Raw genomic sequence first — 6,423 nt, 5'->3', positions numbered from 1 at the left:
GCTTGTTATTTAATGCTGTGTTTACTTATGTCCACTACTGTGTGCTGCCCTCTGCTAAGCTGAAAATGCCTTCTCCTCTCAAAGCTGTCACTAATTGTTTTTCTGAAATTGATACTGTTCCACGTGAAATATGTGAAGTATGTGAAGTATGTTCCATAGTAGGTGTTTAAGGCACAAAACAATTTTTTAAAATACTATCAAATTATGGTCTTCCCTGGTGGCTCAAATGGTAAAGAATCCACCTGCCAATGCAGGAGATGCAGGTTCCATCCCTGGGTCGGGAAGATCCCCTGGAGAAGGGAATGGCAGCCCGCTCCAGTATTGCCTGGAGAATTCCATGGACAGAGGAGCCTGGCAGGCTACAGTCCATGGGATCCCAAAGAGTCAGTGCTATCAAATTAGTCTCACAACAAATTTCTGGCTCTCTAGTATCCAGCATGTAGCCTGATGTAAAACAAGAGTTTAATAGACCTTTGATGAACAAATAAATGAATGAGTTAATCAGACATTTTCATCTTCAAGGGAAAGCAAGAGCTATCTATTATGACATGTTTCACTACTCTACCCTTCTGGATAAAAAGGAGTTGTTCTCTTTTATTTCCTTCCCCCGCACTGAAACTCAGACATTTTAGGGAGAAAGGAGTTTTCCTTTACAGAGGGAGACACTAGAGATCACTTCCTCTTTATTCCAAACTATCTGCAGTCCCCCAAATGTATGACATAACCTCATACCTCTGAGCCTCATAACAGCATTTTCTCCACTTGGACTGTTCTTGTTGGTCAGTCCTCTTTCCCCTATCTCCCCTATTGCAACTCATTCCAGCCCATTTTTCCAAATTTGCATCTTCATTTTTTCCAAGAAGCATTTACTAGCCTTCCCTGGGCCACCATATGGAAAGGCCATTTGGATGCCTTTCCTCATAAAGATGTTCCATAACACCCTGTAGAGAGACATTATACCTAATATATTTTATACTCATAAAAATAAGTCTTTTGCATTGGATTATATAAATTATTTTGTAAACAAGTATTATATCTGGGCTTCCCTGGTGGTTCAGTAGTAAAGAATCTGACTGCAATGCAAGACACCTGGGTTCAACCCCTGGATCAGGAAGATCCTCTGGAGAAGGAAATGACAACCCACTCCAGTATTCTTGTCTGTGAAATTCCATAGACACAGGAGCCTGGAGGGCTACAGTCCATGGGGTCGCAAAACAGCTGGACACAACTCAGGGACTAAACAACAAGTATTAGGTCTAATTTAACTTTGTAAAAGCTTGGCACATTTTCAGTGCACAATTGCAGAATCACACCCTAGGCTCACTGCTATAACCTATAAATCAGTAAGGACAAAACACGGCCGAAGGTATGTGTACTTTTAACAACCATTCCAAGTGTTTCAGTATCATCTGCAGCTGCAAGATAGGATAAAGTACTAGTAACTGAATTTAATCTCCTGCTAAAGACAACTGGAAGAACACATGGGATATACGAAAGAACAGTTACCAACACACTGTGCATCAGGTAATGAAGGAATGGTCCCTGAGAGATAAGAAAAAAAGCGAGCCCAATGACTGCCCTAGATTACTGCAGGTAGAGTTCCCAGGCCACGTTACAGGAAAGGGAGCCCTCACAGGGCTGAACATTCTCCTTGGAGAAGAGGCAGAGCATAGAAGTGCGAAGAGGCAGAGCCTAGAAGTGCAAAAAGGCCAAGGCAGCTCAAATTCGCAGGGCAAATGGACAGAAAATGGCACACAAAGTTTTAGAGATCTGCAGACAGTTCCCCTTAAGTTTTCAGATGAATACCCATCAACACATGCGTGTGAAGAAGTTACCCAAGGCTTGGGAAAGAAATGCTTGAAAATATAAAGCTGAATACTCTCTTCCAGGCTCACACAGGGTTGGGAGCAGGGCCTATTTCCACTAACCAGAAAGGAAAAACCTCAAAATTCTCATGGCAATAGGCAGAGTACACAGTAGAATTTTGCCTCAGTAGTGGGGAAAAAATTAGCCGTAGACTAAACATACTTATAGTTCTCTCCAACAAAAGCGAAGAGCAAGTACCAAAAGGATTAAGCTGTTATCGTGTAATTTAGCTGTCTTCCAGAACAAAGCTCAAGAATCCTCAAAGGATCATAAAAATATGCAACACCCAACAAGGTAACAATCACAATTTTTGGTATATAATAAAAAATGACAAGGCATGTAAAGAAGCAGGAAAATTAGACCCATATAGTGAGGGGAACGCTAAAACACACACACACATACAAATGATACAGTTGATAGAATTATTAAAAGATATCAAAACCATCCTGATTGTGTACTATATGTTCAACAAGCCAGAGGAAAGATAAATATGATTCAAATCAAACTTCTAGGGAAGAAATTTATAACTCCAAGATGAAAAATACATTGGATTGGATTAATAGCAGACTTGGAGAAATAGCAGACTAGACACTGTAAAAGAACAGATAAGTAAACTTGAAGACACAGCAATAGATTCAAAATAAAACACAAAGAAATAAGACTGGGGTAGGCAGACGGGGTAGGACAACAGAGCAACAGTGACATGGGAAGCGATTTCTACCAGCCTAACAGACTGGTTCCAAACAGGAAAAGGAGTACGTCAAGGCTGCGTATTATCACCCTGCTTATTTAACTTATATGCAGAGTACATCATGAGAAACGCTGGGCTGGAAGAAGCACAAGCTGGAATCAAGATTGCCGGGAGAAATATCAATAACCTCAGATATGCAGATGACACCACCCTTATGGCAGAAAGTGAAGAGGAACTAAAAAGCCTCTTGATGAAAGTGAAAGAGGAGAGTGAAACAGTTGGCTTAAAGCTCAACATTCAGAAAACAAAGATCATGGCATCCGGTCCCATCACTTCATGAGAAATAGATGGGGAAACAGTGGAACAGTGTCAGACTTTATTTTGGGGGGCTCCAAAATCACTGCAGATGGTGACTGCAGCCATGAAATTAAAAAACGCTTACTCCTTGGAAGGAAAGTTATGACCAACCTGATAGTATATTCAAAAGCAGAGACATTACTTTGCCGACTAAGGTCCGTCTAGTCAAGGCTATGGTTTTTCCTGCGGTCATGTATGGATGTGAGAGTTGGACTGTGAAGAAGGCTGGGCGCCGAAGAATTGATGCTTTTGAATTGTGGTGCTGTAGAAGACTCTTGAGAGTCCCTTGGACTGCAAGGAGATCCAACCAGTCGATTCTAAAGGAGATCAGTCCTGGGTGTTCTTTGGAAGGAATGATGCTAAAGCTGAAAGTCCAGTACTTTGGCCACCTCATGTGAAGGGTTGACTCATTGGAAAAGACTGATGCTGGGAGGGGTTGGGGGCAAGAGGAGAAGGGGACGGCAGAGGATGAGATGGCTGGATGGCATCACCGACTCGATGGATGTGAGTTTGAGTGAACTCTGGGAGTTGGTGATGCACAGGGAGGCCCCAGTTCAGTTCAGTCGCTCAGTCGTGTTCGACTCTGCAAGCCCATGAATTGCAGCACGCCAGGCCTCCCTGTGCATCACCAACTCCCGGAGTTCACTCAGACTCACGTCCATCGAGTCGGTGATGCCATCCAGCCATCTCATCCTCTGTCGTCCCCTTCTTCTCCTGCCCCCAATCCCTCCCAGCATCAGTCTTTTCCAATGAGTCAACTCTTCGCATGAGATGGCCAAAGGACTGGAGTTTCAGCCTTAGCATCATTCCTTCCAAAGAACACCCAGGGCTGATCTCCTTTAGAATGGACTGGTTGGATCTCCTTGCAGTCCAAGGGACTCTCAAGAGTCTTCTCCAACACCACAGTTCAAAAGCATCAATTTTTCGGCGCTCAGCTTTCTTCACAGTCCAACTCTCACATCCATACATGACTACTGGAAAAACCATAGCCTTGACTAGACGGACCTTTGTTGGCAAAGTAATGTCTCTGCTTTTCAATATGCTATCTAGGTTGGTCATAACTTTCCCTCCAAGGAGTAAGCGTCTTTAATTTCATGGCTGCAATCACCATCTGCAGTAATTTTGGTGCCCAGAAAGATAAAGTCTGACACTGTTTCCCCATCTATTTGCCATGAAGTGATGTGACTAGATGCCATGATCTTAGTTTTCTGAATGTTGAGCTTTAAGGCAACTTTTTCACTCTCACTTTCATCAAGAAGCTTTTTAGTTCCTCTTCACTTTCTGCCATAAGGGTGGTGTCATCAGCATATCTGAGGTTATTGATATTTCTCCTGGCAATCTTGATTCCAGCTTGTGCTTCTTCCAGCCCAGCGTTTCTCATGATGTACTCTGCATAGAAGTTAAATAAGCAGGGTGACAATATACAGCCTTGATGTACTCCTTTTCCTATTTGGAACCAGTCTGTTGTTCCATGTCCAGTTAGAACTTTGCTTCCTGACCTGCATATAGGTTTGTCAAGAGGCAGGTTAGGTGGTCTGGTATTCCCATCTCTTTCAGAATTGTCCACAGTTTATTGTGATCCACACAGTCAAAGGCTTTGGCATAGTCAATAAAGCAGAAATAGATGTTCTTCTGGAACTCTCTTGCTTTTTCGATGATCCAGCAGATGTTGGCAATTTGATCTCTGGTTCCTCTGTCTTTTCTAAAAGCAGCTTGAACACCTGGAAGTTCACGGTTTACTTGCTGAAGCCTGGTTTGGAGAATTTTGAGCATTACTTTACTAGCGTGTGAAATCACAGGGAGGCCTGGCCTGCTGCAATTCATGGGGTCGCAAAGAGTTGCACACGACTGAGCGAGTGAACTGAACTAAACTGAACAATTTGAAGATTTTCCAAATTTGAGGAAAACTATAAACCTACAGAGCCAAGAAACTCAATGCATGCCAAGCAACAACAACAACCACCCAAAAAAATGTAGAAAACTACACTAAGGTACATCATAAACTGCTCAAAGCCAATGATGATGAAAACAAAATCTTAAAAGTAGAGAAAAAGGTACACTACATACAGAGAAACAAGAATAAAAATGACAGCAAATTTTCTTGATAAACAATACAAGACTGAAGAAGATTAGTAACTTTAAAGCATGAAAAGAAAAAAGCAAACTTGTCAGCATAGAACTCTATACAACAAAAAGATTATTTTTTTTAATTAAACATTTTTTTTAACAGGGCAACTTCATTAATTTAACAGCATCTACAAAAATCCTACAATTATTAGGGTGCTAAAGCATCTTACTCTTTGTAACTCCATGGACTGTAGCCTACTAGGCTCCTCTGTCCTTGGGATTTTCCAGGCAAAAATACTGGAGTGGATTGCCATTTCCTTCTCCAAGGGATCTTCCCGACCCAGGGATTGAATCCACATCTCTTAGGTATACTGCATTGGCAGGCGGGTTCTTTACCATTAGTGCCACCTGGGAAGCCCAATTATTAGGATACTGATGGTAAAACACAGGTTGCTTCCACTTAGGTCCGCAAAAAGATGACTGTAAAAAGGCAGAAGGAAAATTGTATCAAATAGAAATCTGTATCTCAAAGAACAGTGAGCACTGGAAATGATAAATATGATAAAATACTCTTATTTGAATCTCTTTAAAAGATAATGGACCATTTAAAGAAAAAATAAAAACAACGTATTGTAGGATTTATAACATGTAGAATAAAATGTGTGATAGTAAAGGGATGTGGAGAGAGAGATGGAAATATAATTGCAAGATTCCATGCTCCACATGAAGTGCATAATTTCATTTGAAAGTAGCCTGTGGTAAGTTTAAAATGTATACTGTACATCTAAAAACATCACTATAATATGCACATACGTATACACTCACACAAGACTTAACAGTTCATAAACCGACAGATGACAAGTCTAATCTACAGCAATTTTATTGTCCAGTAGTATTCTGGCTATGGAGAAGGAAATGGCTACCCACTCTAGTTTTCTTACCTGGAGAATTCTATGGATAGATAAACCTGGCAGGTTATGATCCAAGGGGTTACAAAGAGTCGGACATGCCTGAATGACTAACACCCACATTCTGGCTAAAGAATCTAGCGCTTTCTGCTGGGAGACTATGGCTTGAGCCATTTGTTACTATTCCCATAGTAAAAAGAAAATTTAATAGCTGTAAGAGAAGAACGTGAGATCATAAGGTTGCAGGTGGCAGCTCCCAGCAGACACTGCTTTGAGAATGGCTAGTTGCATCCCTGAGCCCGACACAGATCACAGAATTCAAGTTCTCATCTCACCTCTCCATTCATATCCAAAACGGCCACCCAGCTCCACCCTGGATGCCTGAACCACAGCCACGCCATTTTGACTTTCAAATGAATTTCCTTCCTTGGTGGCCAAAGCAGATATACAATGCATGATTGACAGGCCACAAAATAGGCCACCCTGATCAGAATAAAGTTCAAAAATAAAGCTCAAAAATAAAGTTAAATCATG

The sequence above is a fragment of the Capra hircus genome, chromosome 5, assembly GCF_001704415.2.
Source record: "Capra hircus breed San Clemente chromosome 5, ASM170441v1, whole genome shotgun sequence".
NCBI classification, from domain to species: domain Eukaryota; kingdom Metazoa; phylum Chordata; class Mammalia; order Artiodactyla; family Bovidae; genus Capra; species Capra hircus.
The sequence above is the reverse complement of the archived record's forward strand: the minus strand, read 5'-3'. Positions refer to the sequence as shown.